The sequence below is a fragment of the Eleginops maclovinus genome, chromosome 5 (assembly GCF_036324505.1).
Source record: "Eleginops maclovinus isolate JMC-PN-2008 ecotype Puerto Natales chromosome 5, JC_Emac_rtc_rv5, whole genome shotgun sequence".
NCBI classification, from domain to species: domain Eukaryota; kingdom Metazoa; phylum Chordata; class Actinopteri; order Perciformes; family Eleginopidae; genus Eleginops; species Eleginops maclovinus.
In genome coordinates this window covers 19,489,158-19,512,680 of record NC_086353.1, presented here as the reverse complement: position 1 = coordinate 19,512,680, position 23,523 = coordinate 19,489,158, and the positions used below count along the sequence as shown (strand labels likewise).

Below are 23,523 nucleotides of genomic sequence, written 5' to 3'. Positions count from 1 at the left end.
CAGGTCATCGACAAAGAGATCCAAGTTGTTGACGTCTTTGGAGCGATCTTGAGGTGGGAATGCGTGAATGACTGCTGGTCGATTTGATGCAATCTTGTGCAACCTGAGGTTAGAGGCTGAAAGCATCTTCTGTGTTCTTCCAAGAACGCTGATGGCCTCTTCCTCAGTAGCGAACGACTTCAAAGCATCGTCAACATAGAACTCACGTTCAATGAGTCTTCTTGCGTCACTGCCATACTCTGCCTCTGCTTCTTTGGCCGCTCTTCTCAGACCGTACACGGCCACAGCAGGAGAAGGACTGTTCCCAAAAAGGTGCACTCGCATCCGGTAGTCCACGACATTGCAGGTAGGATCATTGTCCCTGTACCATAGGAAGCGGAGATAGTCCCTGTGGTCTTCCTTCACCACGAAGCAGTGGAACATGTGTTCGATGTCAGCCGTAATGGCTACTTGCTCCTTCCTGAACCTCATAAGTACGCCTAGCAGGCTGTTGTTCAGGTCCGGGCCGGTGAGCAGGACATCGTTGAGTGAGACTCCTTCATGTGATGCGCTGCTGTCGAAGACCACTCGGATCTTGTCCGGCTTTTTGGGATGGTACACGCCGAACAGGGGTAAGTACCAGCATTCTTTCCCTACTTGCAGGGGTGGAGCGATCTCTGCATGTCCTCTGCTAAGCATGTTCTGCATGAACTCTAGAAAGTGGGCCTTCATCTGCGGTCGTTTTTCCAGAGTGCGGCGGAGCGAGAGGAGGCGGTCATGCACTTGTCTGCTGTTGTTGGGCAGCCGTTGTCTTGGGGATCGGAAAGGCAGAGGTCCGACCCAGCTTTTGGAGCTGTCTTGGTGGAACTCAGCATCCATGATGTGAAGGAACTCTAGATCCTCCATGGAAGGTGCAAGTCTGTGATCATCGGCAGTACGAGTGAAGATGGCTTGGCCTAAGCTGTCTTCTGCTAGCTTTCCTAAGCTATATGCGAAGGTAGGTACTGGATGGTTTTGATATGTAGGTGCTTGACTGAAAACCTCTTTCACTTTGATTTGGTTGTTGCATGGCTGTAGATGGGTAGCACGACCGTTCTCTAGGATGGATGTTTTATAGCTGTTCACCTGTGGTGATCTGTGTGCACCTCCAAGGCAAACGTCACCGATGACGACCCACCCTAGGTCCAGTCTTTGGGCAAAGGGTGCATTGCCTGGACCATTAATCTGATCTCTGACCTTGTGTAACCTCAGAATGTCTCTTCCCAGAAGGAGGAGTACGTTAGCATCAGGATCGAGAGGTGGTATTTCATCTGCAATACGTTTCAGGTGAGTATGGTGGCGTGCGGCGTCCGGGGTAGGTATCTCAGCTCGATTGTCAGGGACTTCGTTGCATTCGAGAAGCGTAGGTAGAGGAAAGCTAAGTTTCTTGTCCAGTGACTCGATAGTGTAACCGATGGCTCTTCTCCCCGCTGTCTCTTTAAGTCCTGCACATGTCTTGAGAGTGTATTCGTAGGAGCACCCAGAGATCTTAAAGACATCAAAGAACTCTGAACGTGCAAGGGAGCGGTTACTTTGATCATCGAGTATTGCGTACATCCTCTTGGACTCCTGTCTGTGTCCAGTGGGGTACACACTGACGAGGCAGATCTTAGCACAGGCTCTCGCACTTAATCCTTCGCCACACACTTGAGTGCACCTCGAAGTGACCTCCTGGGCCTCCGCTTTGTCCTCCTCCCCACTATGCTCTGAAGCGGGAGGGGACGAATTGGACTTCCAGGTTGCTGGTCCAGGGTGTAGTGCTGTCGTGTGGTTGGTGCTCTCACATTCCATACATTTGACATCGGCGGAGCAGTTCCTGGCGAGATGCTCTGTGGAGGAGCAACAGCGAAAGCAGATGTAGTGTTCTTTGAGTAACTGTTTGCGTTCCTCTAAACTCTTTTCTCGAAAGCCTCTGCATTTCATCAGGGGGTGAGGCTTTCCATGTAGGGGGCAGTGTTTGCTTGGGTCCACTGGTTTGTTACCTACTCTTGACTCAGGCTTGTCCACTGAAGAGACTTGGGTCTTGTGAACGTATACAGGCGCCTTCATAGGCCTCTCCCACTTGTTCTTTTTCTCTGCTGGAACTTGTGTGAAGAGGTTGAAGCTTGGGTCTGTACGTGCTTTTGCTTCATTGCGAATGAAGTCGACAAACACAGAGAAAGGAGGGAAACTGACCGAATGGTCACGTTTGTATCGTGATCCGAAGTAGATCCACTTTTCCTGAATGTTGTGTGGGAGTTTCTCAATTATAGGATTGACTCCTCTTGAAGTGTCCAAGTATGAAAGACCGGTGAAGTAGCCATCTTGTTTAGCTGCTTCCAGCTCTGACAACAGATCTGCTAAATCTCGAAGTCTCTGTGGATCCTTTGTTGTGATTCTGGGGAAGCTTTCCAGTTTACCAAAGAGGGCCTGTTCGACGGCCTCCGGTGAGCCGTATAGCTCGTCGAGCCGCTCCCATGCCATAGTCAATCCAGTAGGCGGGTGTCTGATATTGACCGATTTAATCCGTTTAACCTGTTCTGCTGACTCTTTTCCGAGATACTTGGTGAGAAGGTCGAGCTGTTCTCCAGCAGACAAGTCCAGGTTGTCAATAGCACTATGGAACGACATTTTCCATGACCAGTAGTTCATTGGTTGTTCATCGTATACAGTGAGTCCTGATGTCACGAGGTGGCTGCGGGCCAGATATTTAGCGAGGTCATTGGTGGTTTGAGAGTGGTCGCATCCAACTCTACAGGGCGCTCCATGGACAGGCTGATGTACAGGGGATGGCAAATGCTTATTTAGGCTATAATGTGGCGACGCTTTAATATGATGAGGGACTTGCGGTGTGTAGTCAGGTGTAGTCTCTCTATAATGCGACACTTGAGATGCGTAGAATGACGTAGTCTCATAAGGAGTGGTGTCTTGGGCTTGGCTGATGCTTTTTGGGTTTGGTAATGTGGGATTGTCACCATTTATATTGGCTGGCGAATCAACTGCAGTTATACTGGCTTGCTCTGCCACGTAAGCAGCAGTACGCTCTTCTTTGCTTTTTTTTGATACTTTACTGGCAGCCTCACTGACCACTTCGAACCACTGTTCTCTCATACAAGCCATCAGAGAATCAGCCTCCGCTATGGCAGCATCTTTTTCTTTCTCTTCGTTTAATGCGTCAAGATTGGCATTAATCCGTGCTTGCTCTACCTTTAATTCAATTTCCCTTTTTGAATGCGCCGCTCTAGCTTGCGCTGCTTCAGCTTTTGCTTTGGCCATGGCCACAGCCATAGACATCTTTGAGCTGGACGATGTACCGGAAGAGCGAGAGCTCACAGACTTATTATCTCCATTTTCTTTGTTTTTACTGTTAGCTGCTGACATAATGACGGTGCGTTTTTAATACCAGCAACAGATATGATGGCGTACAGGCTGTATGGATGTCTTTCCGTTAGCCGGTTAGCAATTTAGCTCTGTAAGATGGCTGTCTTCGGCTATCTTGTTAGCTGTGTTGCCGTCTTTTCACTGTAATGGGCTCGCTAGCCAAGCAAGCTAACTATCCATTCAGTTAAACGTTTCCCAAAAAACTCCACAGCGTGTTGAGGATTACTCATGTAGTTTAATGGTAATTTCGTGAAACTGTAAACACAATACAAACATAAGGTAAGTATTAATAAAGCTAAACAGTAAGCATAAAGAAGTAAATCTATAATTCAACACATGGAAAATAAAGATAACACTTACAGACGTTGCTTTAACAAACAAGAAGATGTGGAACTGCATCTTAATGGAAGAGCTGATCAAGCTGTCGATCCTGCATGCTCTCTATGTGAATAACGTGCTTGTGACTTCCGGTCACCTAACTAGCAGCCCCTCCCTTAGAGCATTCCCTCTTAAAGGTACAGGAACCTATGCCACATACATTACAAAAAACACACTTTCAATGCCAGGGGCAGAACACTTTCAGGTTTCAGGTGGGAGGGGATTGGGATTTTAACTTTTGCAGACCATTAACATGCACAAAAACCTATACACCACACTAAAGTAAAGGGCAAACCCCGAAGGGATAATGTGACCCCTTTAAAGGTCTCCTGTTATGCTATATTTTAACAATATATTGTAGGGCAATATCTATACAAAACTTGTCTGTGAAATGTTTTGCTCAAAATACCAAACAGATCACCCTTTTTAGCATGCCTCATCCGCTTCTATTTCAGCCCTGTTCCTGAAGTGCTGATTCTGTGACTGTCGCTTTAAATTTGAGCTGAGCTAAAGCTGGCCACGCCCCTTTGGAGCGTCATGCAGCTCTCTCTCCTCTGTAAAAGTTTTCTACCAGGAGAAGATACTCTTTTAGAATCTTTCTCATTTTGAAAAATAATCTGTGTTAATTACATGCTTATAATGATTTTACTTTAGAATGTGTTTAGAACCCTCCAGAATGATATTCTGCATTCACTTTCACGTTCAACGTTTATCATTTTGGTAGCCAATAGGCTGTCTTCCCTGGGCTCCAATTCGCTCAGCACTACAGTGCTGGAATTTAAGCCAATGGTTCCCCGGTTGCCATGCAAAAAAGTACAGATTTCGCCAATCAGCGTTGTCAAATTTTACGGTTTGGGGGCTCTGAAAATATCGCCTGTAGTACCAGATTAAAGCAGAGCACCACTGCACTTTACGGACATTTACCTCAGAGAGGAGCAGCATGGCGATGTCGAGTAGCGCTAATGTAGTTCAGCTAGCCCCAAATTCAGTTAAATCTCTACACCTGTATCCCTTCGAAAGAAGAACATTAGCAGAAAAACAAATTGTAAAAAAACTTGGACCAGACAAACCAGAAGTGAATATAACCCAACAGGCACGGGCAAAGAAGAAAACCTACAAGAGAAGCTTTGCGAGAGGTTGGTTCGATCGAAAGACTTGGCTAACTAGCTGTGGGTACGCCAATGCAATCTTTTGCTTCCCTTGCTTACTTTTTAAAACAAGTGCTTGTGATAGTTCATGGACAAACACAGAAGTGTCAGACCTGAAACATATATCAGAACACATTAAGAAACATTAGCGGGCAAGAGTGCATATGGACAACTGTGTGAAGCTAGCCATGCTAGGCCGAATTAGCATAGCCACACAGCTAGATGAGGGACACCGCATTGCCATCAGGAGGCTGTCCACCTCCTCGTTGTGCCCCACCTACAACATTTTTCACCCACCGCCACTGATACTCAGCTAAACGCTGCCTTGATTAAATGCCATATCATGTTCCAAACCACATCAAGCATTATTTCTGAACAACTTCTCAGTGTTTACCACTAGAACAGAGACATTATATGTATTATATTATACAACAACTTTAAGTCCCTCCTGCAGACATCCTGCTGAACAAACAGACACACAGAGGTGCTGCGGAGGGGTTTCAGCTCCCGACGGTATATTGCGGATCACGTAGGCGGGACGTTGCTACGAGTTCAATGTAAAGCCAGCCCACATTTCGGTTATGATGTCAAATCTGGATCAGCTCGTTTGTAACCCCGTTTTTAGAGATGTGGGTAAGGAGTAAAAGAGAGATGGTTGTATTTTCTGACACTTTGTGCGTCTCCTTACACACTGGGGACACAACATTGATATAACATCTTTTGCTATCTGGGATGCTTATGTATAGAAGAGATCAAAAAGTGCATTTTGCATAATAGGGGACCTTTAAGAAAAAAACTGGTTATTGTAACTTCTTTTCTCTTTTATTTTTGGGAATTGCATTTGATAGTGAGGTAATCCAAAAGTATCAGAAAGAAATCAGGTTACACGACCCTTATATTTTTTATATATCTAGGTCATTAGTAATTGTGATGGAATACATTTTTAAAGTAACCAGCCAACCCTGCACCTGTGTGCTCTGAAATTGCTCTCAGAGACACCAGTTTGTATCATGTAGCAGGCCTGAGCGAACTGCTGATAAAGTTCAGCTGTGACCTCACAGAGCAGCGCTTTTAATCATATTGTCGGACCTCTGCGCCACTGGCTCAAACCCTTAAAGTCTTTCAGACTGCTTTTCAAAGTCTCAGGACAAGTGGTTGCTCTTAAGAAGGTGTCGTCTTTCTTCCTTTATCGATCAGCGAACATGATGTATGAAAGCCCTGTCATCCTGTTGCTCGCTGTTGCAGCTGTTAAGGCACTTATTACACAGCTCTCCCTGGCTGTCAGACCAATGGAAGCTCTGTGAAGTGATCTCCCGCCAACAAAGCAAACACTCCACCGATGCACCATGTCTCCACTATTAAAAAGCATTTCGATCTGAGGAGGCGTTTCATGTTTCTCACACTTGCTGCTAATAATTTGTAAAGGCTGCGACAAGCACGTTTAAATTTTAAACACTCTGCGGCAAAAGCGAGAGCCCTGAAAGTAGACTGCATTTTATTTCCATGATATTATGTGTCGTTCACCATTGCTTTGAAGTTTATATATAGACCTAGCTTTGCGAGGTGGGGAAAAAAGACTAGCGCTTCTGTCTCCCATGGAATAAAATGCACTTTTGTATGCTAGAACAGATAAAATCAAAGTAATGTGAGAGCTGTCACTCGCCTCTCTGAAGTCCAACTCATCAGATGTGCATCAGATCGAGAGTAACTTTTCTTTTTTAAAAACATTGTTCCGACTGATATTTTATTTATATGAATGGATACCACCCAGCAGCTTGTTGATGGAGCTGTCAGACAAAGGAGAAACGTGTAAATTAGCCAAACATGTTTGCGCGGTGCAATATTTATGGAGCACAGAGGCTTTCATATTCTTTCATTGCTGCAGCGCGGGCGGGCCACGAGCGCGGACACCGCTTCAGACGAATATTTTAAAAGCGGGACAAGAGGCATATGTGGAAAACGGCAGCGCAGAGTAAGACTTTTTACAGCTTCTAAGCCTGTCAGGATCAAATGTGCTCATGTATCTGTCACTTCCACATCCAGTCTGATCTTTTTCAGGTCAACAGTTGTCGTATTGAAACCTTGTATCTCCAATATGTGGATTTTTCGGCATTGGAGTAATGTAACAAACTGCATTAACTTAAGTAGGCCTACGAAAGTAGAATTTTAAGGGTATTTTTACTTTATATGAGTTTTTTTGTAATTATGCAGCTTTATACTTCTCTACATTTTGGAAGCAAATATTGTAGTTTTTACTGCAATACATTTATCTGCTATACCTTTAACCATAGATAGATACTAGCGTGTACTTGTACGTGTCTTTATTTGTTAACTAACGTGTAATTGTCTCTATATTTTATTTTAGCTTACTCTTTTTATTTTTTGCCTTTTATCTGTGGTTAATAAAATATCCCTAATTCTGATTCACATAATAAGCTAACAATAATGCACTTAAAACAACGTCATTTAATTATACATAATGTAATTAAAATATGCTTCTCCTTTACCAGCTGGGAGAGAAACTCCCTCTGGAGGTAACTTTGGGATTTGAGCATTTGCATATCATTTGCATGCACATAAACCTGTATAACTGCACCCCCCCCCAAAAAAAGAGAAGAATACTAGGGCCTCTTTAAAGTAATATTTCTAATTGGCCTTTTTTTTACGTAATTGAACGATCTTCCTTGGCTGTAGTGTTGTTAATGTTTACGTCTATAGTCTATAGGTTGGCATCCCTTCTCCTGATTTACTCAGAATTTTGTTTGTTGTGCAAGAAAAAGCAAACCCTGACAAGATGACATTTTTGGAGATAGGATGTTTTCTCACGACGGTGATGAAGATTGTGTGTTTGTAACAGTGTCCTGGGTGTGAGACAGCCCGAGGCTCTCGTGGGGGGAGAAAGACCTCTCTGCTATCCCAGGTTGTCAGTCATGGCTGCTTCCAGCCCCATAAATAAAGGATGGTGCATCCACCCCAACTGCTCCCTCTCTGTCTCTGTCTCTCTCAGCGTTGCAGGGCCACATATGCGCTGCTTGTCATTTTAAGTGCAGAAGGGGACGGCACGGGGAGTAGGAAAAAAAACAACAAAAAAAACACAGAGCTGGCCCTGCGTCCATTCCATGGACTTCAGAAGCACTAAGTAAACACACAAAGCTGCTGGCCCGTGACTCTGAATGCTGAACCGTGCGCCACATCGCAAAAAGAATAATACGGCCTCATGGGACAGAGATATGTCTTTTTTCCACGTATGGCCAAAGTTATCCGCAGCCAATCACTGCAATAATGTGCATTCTGCTCTGCTGGCTTTCCATACTAAATATTATTTAAAAAAGCGGGTTGAAATTATTGTTTTAATCATAAGAGCCACAGTGTACACTATGCAAATAGTATCTCAATCAAATAGATTGGATTTCCTTCCACCTGATCTACCGCTGGCCGACGCCAGAGCTGTGTTGGTGGCGTTGATTTACAAGGAAGGGTGTGTGTGTGTGCGTGCGTGCGTGCGTGCATGTGTGTGTGTGTGTGTGTGTATGTGTGTGGAGGGAAAGCAGAAATACACAGCCTGCCTGGGGATTGTTTCTGGTCACTGGTTCAGGTCCCTGGCTGCTGAAGCCCTCTGTCAAGTTGTTGAGATGCAGCTCAGATACTGAGACAGAGAAACACACAGATACACAAATCCTGCCCGCCTCTTACACGCTGAGAGGAAGAGAGAGACAGATATTTCTCTCTCTGTACCTAAGCCTCTCCTTTTCTCTTTATCTGCCTCTGCTTGTTGGTGAATTTGCATGTGCTGCTGCTTACTGACAAGATTACTAGGCAGAGGGTGGAGTGTGTCTTACAATGCAGCAGTGTTCACTGCCTGCTTTTATACTCCCCAACCAGAATGCTTCATCATTGCAATGTTACACAAACTGCTGCAATTAATGAGGTTTTTATGTGCCAAACACTGCACTAACCGAAGCTTCTGAAGCTAAAAGTAACATGTTCAAATGGCTTAAATGTTCAACACATTTATGACAAAGGTATTTGATTAAGTATACGCTGAAAGGAATTATGCACTTGTTAAAATACAAAAATAATGTTTAAATCTCTATTAACTATGAAAATGAATTTGAGGTGTGAGGTCTTTTTAATTTTACTTCAATGATTTTTCAAACTACCTGGAGACAAGGACAGGAAGTTAATTAAAACAACTTTCTCCAGGCTTGTTCTAAAAAAACGTTTAATAAATGTTCAAATTATTAAACCTCTTTGAGAAAGTAAAGCAGTGAAGGGGCCTTATAATGCTCACTTTCATATTTGTATTTTGTGCCTCGTCTGTGACATGTTTCCATGCTTTAATGTTTAAAAAGGTCTTTATTTGTCTCATACTACCCGTGCTGCAGCACCTCTTTTCACCCTCCATCTGAAACCAGAGCCCAGTATGCTCTGATTGGTTAGCTGGACGGCTCTGTTGTGATAAGTCAATCGCTTAAAGATTTCCCACCCCTTACCCTATCCCATACAAATGTGTGAGAGAGCATGCCAAAAGAAGCGCGTTTGTTACAAATTTATGTCACTATGTTACGGCAGTAAACAAAGTAGTCCAATTGTGGCGTTTCAGGAAACTTGGGGATTTTAGCCTTTGCAGATCATTTTACATGCACTAAAACCTAAATAACTCACTACAGGAAAGAGAAACCCCTAAAACACAATAGGGCCTCTTTAGATTAAATCAAGCAATCTGTCTGGAAGCTTGGTCAGAAAGAACAAAAAGATGGAAGAAGTCTATGCCAGCAACACCAAGGGCCTTGTGTCCCAGAGCTCCCTCCTCCAATCTTAAAGGCAAATGCAAGAATAAATAACAAAATAAAGAGCAAAAATAAAAAAATAAGGTTGACTGAGAGCTGGGTTGTCTTGCATCTTAAACCAAAGGGAGACAGCGAGCTCTTTCTCCACCAGCCTTCCTTTCATATGGGTCATTAGTGAAGATCAGGAACACCTGAGCAGAGGGAGCAAAGAGAACTAAAGGGGGAGCATGTACAACCTATCTAAAGTGAAGCAGTTATCTTTCACTCAAAAGGAAAACCAACAATAAAGATCATTCTGCAGTGGCAGTTTAATTACAGACATGTTGCTAATCCAAATCTGACATTACCATGGCCTTTCTCCGACCAGACTTGCACCTGCAGATTTCCACCTTCAGGGGGCAGTGGCACTCTCCTCTGCTGCTGCTCCTTCATCAGCATGCTGCTGAAGCCCCTGCACCCTCCACCTCTCTCTGTGCCCACTGTAAAGGGGGGGGGGGGGGGGGTCGTGGCTTACAGCGGTGAATTCATTAACCTTTTCGCCACTCCCACTGAAAGCGCATGGCAGCAATTGGAAATAAAGCTCTAAGCTCTTTAAAGTGTTTAGTGAGAGGGTCGTGGATCGGAGAAAAGAGGGCAGGACCCCATTTGTTCTTATCTAAAAAAGTGTCATCTCATATCAAACGGTTAGTTATTCAGCAACGCAAGGCGTGTGTTTATGGGTGTGATGCACAATCATAGTCTATCAGAGAGTTGACACGGTATGCTATTGGACAGGCGGCAAATTTTGGATGGAACTTATAATTGTCTCACTTGAGACCGTCTGATGGGCTTTCTGCACTTGTGAGGGAGCTTTCAGTAGCTGTTTGTGTCAGTGTGGTCAGTGTAGTATGACATCAGAAGGACAATTTGACCACAGAGAGAAGGATCACAGGACTAAACCCCTAGTTATTATATGAAAATAATCCATGGTCAGCGGTGGAAGAATATATTCAGATCCTTAACTTTAGTAAAAGTACTAAGGCACTGTGTACATAGGCTACTCCATTACAAGTTAAAGTACAAGATTGATAATGCTTCTTAAGTATTTAAGTAGGATCAGTTAAGTATTGGGAACAAAAGTACGATATGAAATATTAAAACATAAATGAAAAAATATTTAAAGGGAAAAGCAGCAATGCTGACATTTTGTTTTTAATAATCCAAAGAAAATACATACTGAGATTACTGGTATATTTTAAATGGGGATTACTTACATTTTTGAATAAAGTACAATATCATTCGAAACATATGTCCACAGAACAGATCACTTGGTACAAGTCCTACAACAACAAGTGAAATGAATATTGAGCAAAACAATATGTAGTCCTTCGTAAAGCTACATTGTTCCCTTGTCTTAGAAAATACACTTAAATAATAAATCTATTGTGATACTTAGATTGGTTTCCTGATTCTATTTTTCTTATGGACTACATCATCATCTGCCCAAAAGTTCTCATTGAAACAAATATTACATTAAAAGATCCAAAAAGTTGACAAAATATCGCTTCGGTGTGATATCACGTTTGTGGGAATCTGTCCTGCAGCATCTGAGTCTGCCAGAGAATTAAAAGGAGTAACCACCGAGATCAAGAAGAATCAAAATGAGCACAGAAGGACGTGTGAGTCTCTGGTGAGATGATTTGAATACAGGAGACTGTTAGGGAAAAACCAGGATCAAAAAATGAAGTGACAAGAGGATGTGAAGGAAGAAGTTTGAGTTTAGAAAGTTCCAGAGGGCAGTGTGAGAGCTAATGGAGAGGAACCAGTTAGTGGGGGAAGGTTTTAATGAGCGAGGATGAGAAGAGGGGCGATGAAGGTGAAATTGAGGGGGGAGAGACAACATGATATACAACATGATATTCCAGGTCCAGGAAAAGTGTTTAAAGAACTCCTCAAGATTTGATCAGACGTAAAGTGTCACATCAAATTCAAAACAATCGCACATTAGAGTAGATCCCTGTTGCACCCCCTTTTCCCACATCCGGTTCAAACCCTATGTCTCAGTTCTTCTGGTTTAGCACTATCAGCATTGGAAACAATGGATTTAATTTGAGATCATTTGCGACTTTGGTAACCGGATGGTTTTACAGTACCATATCGCTCCTCTGTTAGTGAGTGGCATAAATGACATCGCCCAAAATCTTATGAGGACATTTCTTTAACAACTCTGTAGTATTGTGCGGTGTAGATGGACCCTGCTATGAGGAGCTACGAAAAGTACCATAACATTAGCTGGTCTGACTGCATACCAAAGTTTATGTCGACAGTTTAAAATAACTCTCACTGCCAGAAGCGTAGACATAGATCCACAGGGTTGACATTTATAAAAACAAGTTAACCTAAAAACCCGAACTCAACTGTCAGTGTGCTAGCTATTTAGCTAGCTTACCTTAGCTACCCATCAAACAAGCTACCTTTGTCGACCGTCCAGGCAGTGAGAATAATTATAAAAAAATGTTTTTTTAAGCAAACTGTTAGATTAACAGTATGTAGAGGGAAAACATGTTCAATTCTCGCAGCTGCCTGAATAGAAAAACATCGTGATGGTTCATCACTCCCCTGCTTTCTCCTTTCAATAAATCATTTTATAGGCTATATTGGGAGATCAGCATGTTTCCCTTACTGATTACTGTGAGTTTTTTTTTTTTTGGTTAAGCCTGACTAATCTTAGAAATCATCAGACACTAATTTACTGTTATTTCTTCCAGTCTCTGTCCTCTGGTCTATTCACGCTAATAAAGCAGATTTGTAAAGGTCATTTTTCATTGGAATCTGAACAATTTATCCCATTAATTTGTGGCTCTTCATTTTCTGTGTTTTTGAATGCACCGCATGTTAAATTAATTTCACATTCTGTCTGAATACAAATATAAGATTAAGTTTATCGGAAGAAAACACATTTAAATTGAAATCCTATGGTCATTCAACTTTTGCCGATTTTCTAAATACATTTGTTGAACCAACTATTTAAAGGATGATTCTTGACTGATAGGTCAACCACACCCTTAATTGGTTGAAAAGTCCCTGGGACCCAATTTGATCCTCTCCTACTCTGTGTGCTGTCCATCGTAACTGTAAAGCTCAGGTGGGGGTTGTGTCCATGTTGGGGAAGTACTGATTTCTCCTACAGCACATTGCCCTGAATAACACACACACACACACACACACACACACACACACACACACACACACACACACACACACACACACACACACACACACACACACACACACACACACACACACACACACACACACACACACACAGGCAACTACAACAGTTACCAGTTACCACTCAAGCAGTTATCAGTTACCACTGAATTAGGGAACCTACAATCTGCCTGGGCAACTCCAAGAACCAAGAGCTGCATACATCAGAACTATCAGAACTATATATATAAACCTTCTGCAACATTAACCAGACATATGTGTGACACGTAATTTATTATTCACTAGATACAGAATTACATCTCATCTCTCATCATTGTGGTAGCATCAAGTACCTACTCATTCAAAGGACTTATGGTGAGTGAACATGCCAAAAGTCTGCCTGGTTAATGTTCTGCGACGCGGAGTTAAACAAGCCACTAAAGGTACAATTTAGTTTGTTGGCTCTAAATGTTGTCAGTGATTAGTCAAAATGGCTTTGGTGACTAGGGTAACATTGTGAATGTAATATGAGAGAAACTTACAGTACATCATAATTCATTTCATTTAGCTGCTGCTTTTATTCAACAAGAACATGCAGATACAATTGCTTCAAATAACCCAAACCATTGTAAATGCTGGTGCATTAATTTGATAAGTGCTTTTTCCTTATTCTTTTAAATGTAATGGCCAAGGTGCAAGGAAAACAGGTAGTTTTTCAGTTTGTCATAGAAGATGTGTAGACTTTCTGCTGTCCTGATATCAATGAAGAGGTTGTTAAACTATGTCAAGCAAGGATAACAAACAGGCATGTTTTTGTAAAACTGCACCATATACAATCCTTTCTTTACAGCACTTTGTTGCAAAACATTTTCAAATGAAAAGAAAAATACATTTATGAGGAAATATGTGGATTTTGCATTAATACTTTCAAACAACAGCTGGAGTTCTGAAACGGTGGGCTAGATGTTGGTGAGACATGACGCAAGTACATCTCCATGGGTCGATAAATGCTAAATTTGATTTATTATGGGTATAAATTCCGAGAAGTCATGTTTGCAATTCAATCTAGCTTTTTTAGTTAAATAGCAACAAGAGCACAACTTTATTGTAGTCTACAATTGTTTTTGTTGTGTGGGATATTCACAGTGGCATTGTAGCGCTGTAAACATTAACGTCATGAAGTGGCTCCTCTTGGGCTCTGGTCAGTGGAAAAGCAAACTGTTTCCTAAGTGGCTCTCAAGTTGAACCAACTGCCAACCAAACTATGGCGTGCAGTTTTGTGCTAGGGTTCATGGAACTCATTTTGGTGTTATGTCTCCAATGACAGTGGGCTGCAGCAATCATTTGCATCTGTATTCAAACCAACGGTAAATCATTGTAATATAAACTGTTTCATTAATAGAACGGTGATCCAAACACCGCATCAAGCATTACCATGGATCTGACATAAAAGACTTTAACAAGTTGGCCATCAGCGCTTGATTAATTCTCTGCCCTTAAGACCTGCATGCTGCAGTAGATGTGGATTGTCGTAAAGTCTTTGGGAGGCAGCTAACGTAGCCACTAATCACCCTCAGAGCTGCAGCCTGAGTGAGAGTATTCATGTGTATGTGTGAGAACCATCACACTTGGATGTGAATGGCAACAAGTAGACATTCCATATTAATTGCGTTCCTGGGAAGAAGTGTTAGCTTAGCTGCAGGCTGCGGACTTAAAGCACAATTAATGTGATCTGCTGGAGAAGGTCTTGGCCTACGTTCCATTTTCTCTCCATCAGCCAACCGACACTTTATCTATCCCGTGTCCGCTAATCTAATCAACTGGCTGATTGCTCTTTCTCCCTGTTCCCAGTGAGGGATATTTGAAAAAGACTTGTCAGCCACAGCCAACCCCCGAGACAAAGCGTGCTCTGAGTCCTCAAAGAAGTCCTTCCACTGTCTCGTGCACGATGTATGCGGAGAACGTGCTACTTACTAGCCTGGCATATTAAACGTTAAGTACATTTACTGTTAGAGGACGCTTTGAACATAGTGTATAAGGACATGTACTTAACAATAGAAAAATGTATTGTTTTTTAATGCCTCATTGGTTTCAGTGGCACTCATCGACCTCATTGCTTTGAAATTGCAGCGGATGAAAAGGGAGAAATATCATTTGGCTTGAAATAGGCATGCTGCATTTCACAGGCAATTAGATGTGTAGCCACCAAACTGGACTTTCTCCAATCTCACAGTGCGAGTCAAAGAGTCACACAGACCGTGTTTGGCCCGAACAAATTAAATCCTCTTGTAGCTATGCAGCTGTGAAATTAATACTAAAAAGACCCTCTTGAAAAGTCTATTAAAGTGTCTCCAGCAATACTTCACAGAGTTCGCTCCCTGAAAGAAGTGTCATGATGAGACTTCTGTTTTGCCACTAGTTGCACAGTTAAGTACCACTGTCTGAGAATCATCATCTCATTATGAACTTGCTGTCCTTTAGGTCAAGCCATCAGTGTAGTGTGTCCATAAGAAAAGACAAGATGGACCTTTATTAATCCCCTTAGGGAAATTCATTCATTCATTATTTTAGTTTTTTAATACATAAAACATAAAACACGTCCATTACCTTACCTGACAATACAACAGACAATAATAAAGATCAGCTGAAATATGTATATATATATATAATATATTTGCCTTTAGTTTCTTTATAGAGATACCTGTGAATAACAGTTGAACCTGTTTTAAAGATGGAAAAATGTGACCAAAAATCTAAGAATCTACGTAGAGGGACATGGTCTCTACATATAAGCACTTTTAAATTCCATCTAATGTTGCATTATGGATTTGTATTTCACTGTCACCCATGTACAAAGCAAACACAGTTTAATTTAGACTCTGCATTTAAACCATCAAGTACTAGAAGCAGTGCTTTTTTTATACATTTAGTGCCTGTGGATCAGTAAGGCCAACTGTCCGCACTCAAATTCTCAAGTACTCAAGGCCGTTTTGGGATGGGAACTTGGAACCCTTTGATTCCCAAGCTATTCTTAAAAATGTACTGGGCATGTGCTGTGATATCACTGTGGTTTGGCAGCATGTACAACCAGCTAAATTTACCAAATGGATTTAAGAATAGAATTCAGCTCATTATTTTATATAATAGATTTCTTCATCTATTTGCCAATATATACATTTCAAGTACATTTTAAAGTATAAACCTTTTACACATACCTTCATTTTTACAGAAAATAAAATATGAATAAGGTTGATTTAATGGTCAAACAAAAGCGCTGTGACTTATCTGCTGAAATTCGTAAACCAGCAGAGAATACGATTATTTATCCAGCTGTTTATCCTCAAACTGACTTCCTGCAACTTAAAAAGGAATATGATTTCAAGTCAACTGAAAGAAAATCGTTATTAATTTGCACTTTGCCGTCTTCAGGGACATCAGTGTTTCTTTTGTTAATCAGTGGGAGTGAGCAGCCCCGCCTCATTTCTGTCCAGCTCTTAAAACACCAGGGACTCATTCATGAAAAATCTTTTCTCACGGAGCATTTACCAGGCTTCCGAGTTCAAGCCCTGTGCATTGTACAAACATGAGGTCCAGGCCCCCCAGGGGAATGAAGGAGGGCGGAAGAAGAAAGAACAGGGAGGGGAGAGTGTGGGGAAGAGATGTATATTCATGCTGAGGTGTTCTGAGGTGAGGCATTAAATCAGTCTCGCCTGCTCGGAGAACATTATGCTTCAGTTATTTTTTTTTCTCCAAAGGAGCCAAATAGGAAAAAAAAATCTGAAAAGGGTTTCTTCATGCGGGGACAGTCAGGTGGATGAATGGGAGATAAGTTGCTCCTCCATCCACTGTGGAGAAATGCACTGGGACGATTCCATTGTCGAGAGAGTAATGAGAGATGGAACAACAATCTCCGGAGCGGCTACTCCATTGACTGTTTAGCCACGGGCCGACATACTTCGATGACAATTACCTGCACTGCTATCCTGCATGCAACATTCACACACATGCACACCAACAATGGTACAAAACATTCTTTCTTCTACTCTAAACATTTTGTGCCATTGTTAGGGAGTGAAGAAAGAGAAATTCAGTCGAGGAAAATCAAGATATCAACATGAAATGTATCAAAATGAATCTTTTTGCAGCATCCTTCATTCTGTTTGTTGCGAGGGGATTACATCACTGATCTAATCTATACTTCTGAGACAATACTCTCTTGAAAACTACTGAAAATCTTCATTCTAAAAAGTCCGCATTTTGTAAAGGGATTACAATGTCTCAATTTCGCTAAATTAGTATTAAATCTTTAGCTCTGGAGAACACTTTGGAGTTATCACATTTTTGTAGGACTTGTTCATGAAAACTATTCTTTCCATGGAGTGCCTTTATTTCTGAACCCGAATACACACACTATAATGTTGCTTCTCCAGAAGCATGAAGTTTAATTTGACCATCTAACATGGAAAAGTAGTACTGAAATGAACACAATCTCAACTATCTGAATTCACAAACATGGCGGAATGAAAAAAACATTATGCTCCGTGCACTACTGTCAGTCTGCCTGAAATGATTTAATACTTGTTAGCTTCAATATTTTACATGAATATTGATTGCAGAAATACTGTTGGCTGCAAATCAAAAAACCTGTCTGCATTAGTTTTCTCTCACGAAAGCTTGGATATGTTTCTTTAAGTCGTGAATGTCAGGTTTATCTGAGTTGTAATGACACTCATACTATCCCCTTGTGGAATGATAGAGGATATATTAAGCTCCTCTTCGGGTTCATATTTTTATTTAGTTTCCTCTACTGTGACATGTTTACATGCTTTAATTTTTAAAAATGTGCTGCAGCCTCTCTTTTCCCCCTCTCTCTGAAACCAGAGCCCAGTCTTAGCCTATCAAGAATGATGTGTGGGAGCCCTAGCCAATAAACGTGTTTCACATTGTCCAAACTAGGCATTTCAGGCGGGGAGGAGTGTGTGCGAGAGAAACTCCCTTTGCAGACCATTTACCGGCACAACAAACTATATAAACAGCTACAGGAAAAGGAAACTAAGAGCTAATAGGGCCTATCAATGTTATGCTATCTCTACCTTAGGGTTGCACCACATGCTGAGCCTGAAGAGTTTAAATTATCATGAAGGTAACTCACTTTTGGCTGGATCGCCATGTTAACGAATGCTGCATGGCTAACCTGGAGGTTTAGATTTAAACTGGCAGTGAAGAGAGCTTCTCACTTACGTATCAACACTTTTGGAAATAGTGTCACTGTTCTTTCAAAATTTGATGTTCTTCAGTGGCAGAACTTTAGGAGGTTTACTTTTGAGGGAGAGAGTATTTAGAGACTGAATTGATCTGTTGGCTTCCCGGACAATTTTCACTATGAGAGATATAGATTCTCAGCTGAGGGAACATCAGTAATGCTACTGAATGAAGTTGTGCAGTAACAGCAGTGTTTGCAGTTTGCAATGTGTTATTTTGCTTGATGAACTATCTATGTTTACCTCCTTCATCCATGAATAACTTTTATTTGCCTTTTAAATTAGTCAGAAAAAAAGTTTGTGTTTTGTTCACAAAATGCATTACATTGCTTACATTTCAACAAGGGAGTTACTAGTCCCATTGAACAAAAAAACTTTACATGACATATCTATGTCTAGGTATGTTCATTACCTATATGAGCTGTGTCTCCTTAAAGCGTTTGAATTGGTATGTAGGCTCTTCCTTCTTCAACCGCCAAACTTTACATTGGTCTTGAGGAGATGCTGAAACCTTTACTCTGCACTACTTTACCTTACCCTGGTCAACTACTGAGCTGAGATATGCTTCTTTTATAATATGATATGACGATATCCTACCAAGATTTCCTGTAATTGTTACGAAAGTCTAAACCAATCAATAAAGTGCTTTCACACTAGAGTGGATAGAGGCATTCAGATTGCTGAGGGTTCTATAACAGACTGTTAATTCCCTAGAAACCAGATAAGTACATTTTTTGTTAAAAAAGGGTTATCTTCCAAATTGGAAAGTCAATGGTTTGATTATCAGTGCATGCAGACAACCTGTAGTGTCTTTTGGTAAGAAACTTAATTCAAAATTTCTCCTAAAAGTGTGTGAATGTGTGTGATTATCCTGAACAGGTGGTTGTACAGCAGCCTCTGCTTGTATGGTGTAGGGTGAATTTATCCATCCATCAATCTGTGTGTGTGTGTGTGTGTGTGTGTGTGTGTGTGTGTGTGTGTGTGTGTGTGTGTGTGTGTGTGTGTGTGTGTGTGTGTGTGTGTGTGTGTGTGTGTGTTTGTGTGTGTGTGTGAGTGTACACATGTACAGATGTTGTATGAAGGCAGCCCGCTTCTCTAATAAATCACTGGTTTTCGTCTGCAATGCTCACACAACACTTGAGGCCATTTACAACACAGCATGTCAGTGAGCTATTGTGTGTGTTCCTGTGAATGAAGTAGTTTATAAAAATAGGTAATTCACTGTGTCAGTGCACAGTATGTCACCGACTCCGTCTGATTGGGGTCTGTGTAAACAAATGTGCATATGCTTGTGTAGGTGCCAGCGTATACTGTATCATAAAGGTTAGTGTAAAAGCTCTGGGGCTAAGGGACTCATAATTCAGCAGAGAAGCTGTGTGCCTTCACCGCTGCGGTTAGCTCTTTTCCCCACGGAGACCAGCACTCACCGCTGCATTGAAAAACCCACAGAAGGCAAGTCTGCGTCACCGTTTCTTTGTTTCTATGGGAAAACAAACCCAATAAAATATGACAGCTTTGGATGAAGTTGTGATGTGAATCCAAGATTGTGGTCTAGCTCAGATGGCTTGGGAGGGTGTTTTCTCTGCTCAATAAGAAATCAATTCTCAATTCTCTGCCTCATTTGTTGCTGCTGGGAAACTCCCGTGGAGCCTTGAAATCCTTTTTAATAATCAAGCATGAAAAGCCGTGGATAATAGTCTATTATGAGATGCGATTGCAAAAGGGAAGATAAGCTTATGCTGTAATTGAAATATCATTCACATCACATGTACTTAAGGAGCACAATGGTAAGATGTGTTAGTGACACAGAGACACATCTCATCTCTGCACTGTTTTTCATGGGCTGACAGGAAATGAACGAAATCCATAGACCTGTTGGACTACTGCTAATGTGATAAATCATTTGCTTAATTGTCTCATTTTTCAAAAGCAAGTGTTGTCAAGAAGAAACCAACATAACTTGATACTGAAACCATAGAAGGAAAACTGTCAAGGTCAGTAAACCCAATTTCCCCAAAACAGGTTAGCCACTTACCTGTCTTGTGGTATGTTTCTATGGAAAGGATTATAGTTTTATTTGTCAAGGTTTTGAGATATGGTATCTGGGATTTCTGCAGCTGGTATAGACGACAAGCTATTGCATATCAGATCAATGCAAAGACGCTGATAGACAAACCACAGAATGTCTATGGCATTGTAAATGGTGTTATTCTGAGTTTGTACGGAGCAGCTACAATGGCAGCTTAGCCTAGCCTGATTGATCTGATCACCATTCGGAAAACAAACATTTTAATGTACTTGTTTAACAAGTATTTTGCCTGACAAGGCAATTTATGCCAAGGCAATTTATTCATGGTCGTTACGGTTTTGATATGTCCTTATGTGCGCATCATTTTGATACATATTACTAATCAATCACAGCAAAATATGTTACTTTTGTTGTTGTAGGTATCCACATGGAGATAAGCCCCGCCTCCTTGCCAGATTGTCTGGTTTGAGTGACGGGAATAAAAACGAAAGATGCCGCAGTAAAACCTGAACTACTAAACACACTCCACAAAAGCTGTTTTTGACAGAGCCTTTAGCCCATTCGTATTTTTTTTTTGGTTTTCTACCACTCTTCAGACACATCAACATCGAGCTAAAAAGCTGTTATAGCTGTACAGTAGGCATACACCGCCTGCCCAGCAGCAGATCCATAAAACAAAGTATCATACGCAGTGAAGCAACCTCCTGGTGCCAACACGCAACGGACTCAATACCATGACTTGGAGGCAAAAGCCTTTGTTGGTGGTAAAAGTTTGGTACATGTTGGAAATGCGACCAAAACAGTCAAGGAGTAGGCAAATGCAGGGTCCGGTATTGTGGCAAGATCAACCAGGAACACTTCGAAAAAACAGCTGAAACACTGGACACGAAAGTACAAAAACTAAATCGGCAACAAGAAGAATTGGCACACAAACTTAAAACATTAGGAGAGAGGATGATCGGGAACAGGTGGAACTGATTAGTATGAGGAAGGATGATTACAAAGGCGGTAAAACCCTTGAGGGCAGAAAGTGGTGACACTGAAACATGAGGAGAGAAACAAAATAAACAGGAAATACAAAATGACAACACAAACTAGCAGGAGAGAACCTTACATATGGATGACATCAGAAAACTACAGCCGCAAAAAATAGCTAATGGTTGTTACTGTCAATCATGTTTCTTAAAAAAGAAAATAGGACATCTGGCAAATAAAGAAAGCTATGAATCCACGTCAAGTTGTTTGCTCACTGAACAAATACTTGGAGAAATAATCCTTGCAGGATTTGAGCAGTGGTCAGCATCATATCTGGTCAGGGTCATGGTGACACATAGATCAGAACAGTACATAAAAGGCACAGCAGCACAGTATGCTCTCAGGCCAGATGATTACATAATAGGCAATGAGTCATTCTTAATTCATTTGGAGCCTTGTTTAAGATGACAGTTACACTTTTCAAGACTGATCAGCCAAAGTTTAATGCTCACGTTTCCTCAGCAGCTATTGTTGTTCATTTCATTTCTGTCGCTGATGTCTATAACAGTTTCCCAGTGTTAGCTACAGTGAAAACCAAAAACACTGCTTCTTTTGTACTGCTAAAGTGTCAGTATGGTTTTTAAAATAGGGCAGTAATAACCTTTGAAGTACAGTTCTGGAAACAGTTTAGGTATGAGGAGTGACAATTGCTTTATTTACAGTGAAAGCAACAGGAATCTAGGCCTGTGTCTGATCTCATGGAGGGTTTTTTCCCCAGATATTGGCAGCTTACAAGGTGCATTTTTCCTTACTGCGGTTAATACAATTGCCACCAGAAAACTGGTGAAGATATTATTGTTACAGTACCATGTCGTACACTGTGAACACTAATGAGGGCCATTTTGTGTAGTGTAGTCTTAAATCGTGCAAAGCCACTTTGCCCTACCAAATTACTTCAGAGTATTCGATGAACTCTCTAAAACGAACAGAGGCTTCTTTTTGACACCAGTAGTGGTATGTTACTTAATTAGGGAAAAAAACAGATATTTGTGACTTTAGTTTTTTTACTGCTGTGTTCACCGGAGAAACAGCAACCAAGGCTAGTCGCTAGCTTCTGGTACGTTACCAAGATGGTGGTTGTTGAGTGGGAAAAGATCCAACATTTACACACTCAACTTTTTGACCTTTTTAACCGCACCAACAGGGTACTCATAGTGCATTTGGCCATACTTCACATTGGGAAACATTTAAAGACACAAATGTAAATACAGAATTGCGCTGTTTGTGTCTGAGAAATCCAGTAAAAATGTGTTATTAAAATAAGATCCACCATGAATATTCATGTATGTACTATATTACAATTTGTTCGGCATTACGATGTAACACAGTACACAGTTTGTTGGTATCTTAGAAATGTATCATAAGTCTTATTTAATTATATAGGTCAAGTAATAACTTCCCTGGTTTGATTTTCCCAGTATGTTAACTACGGCTGTCTTTCCCAGGCTTTTGTAACACCTTTAATACAAAAGACTGGCAACCTTATGTGTTCTCTAGCTTTCGTCAGACAGGAGGTTGCCACTGGACCATTGTCAGGCAAATTATCATACGGATGTTACCTGATATAATTCTCATGCCTTATGTCCCTTTATTTCAGCATCCTGTAATGTAAATGTCCATCCTAGCTTAGACCTTCCCCTTTTCCTTTGTTTTAATTGTATAAGATGCTTGTATTTTCTGCTGTGAGATGGTCAGATCCTGTATTACTTTGGTTGTGCAGGTTATCTGGCCTCCAGCTGGAACTTGATTCTGTTAAATGCTCTACTTTTATTAAATAACACAACTTTGATTTGAAGCTTGTAGATTTGTTCTTTTCTTACCAGAAGGTGATTAAGTGTGGAATTTCCACGACAGTTGGTAACTATGAAACTGACAGCAAACTGTTGCCGTGAGGTCCAAAAGTAGGTTATCCGGTCCTTGCAACTGAGGTAAAATAGCATGTACAGTATCTACCCTACTCTGGCATGGTCAGTGACACATTGAGGCTATCAAACATTAAATTGGTATTGCTAGTCTTGCTTCATGACTTTGCACTACACAACTCTTATGAGACACTACTTTTTGGCCTTTAACACAAACCTACAAATACCTTGTGTCGCTACACTGGTTCACCTAAAGTTACACACACCATAATATCTGCACAATGATCTGTGCTGTGTCTGAGTTCAATACTGATCTAAGATCTACACCAGGAGCCCTGGATGCAGCCTCAAACACAACCAAGCAGGACATGAATAAATGTATAAATAAATGAACAAGGCTTCAAACACTGGAGGCATGAGGGAAAGGGCGCGACCTTTGGAGCCCAGCCAGTT

The 23,523-nt window shown here is 41.3% G+C and overlaps 1 long non-coding RNA gene across 1 annotated transcript; it reads right to left on the bottom strand.

The window, feature by feature from the left end:
* Positions 1-3,593: 3,593 nt before the first annotated feature.
* Positions 3,594-3,947, bottom strand: LOC134865056 (uncharacterized). The gene is made up of 2 exons (XR_010165893.1): positions 3,739-3,947; positions 3,594-3,633 (listed from the first exon to the last, which is right to left on the bottom strand). It is a non-coding gene; the product is annotated as an uncharacterized LOC134865056 (long non-coding RNA).
* Between the last annotated feature and the right edge of the window lie 19,576 nt (positions 3,948-23,523).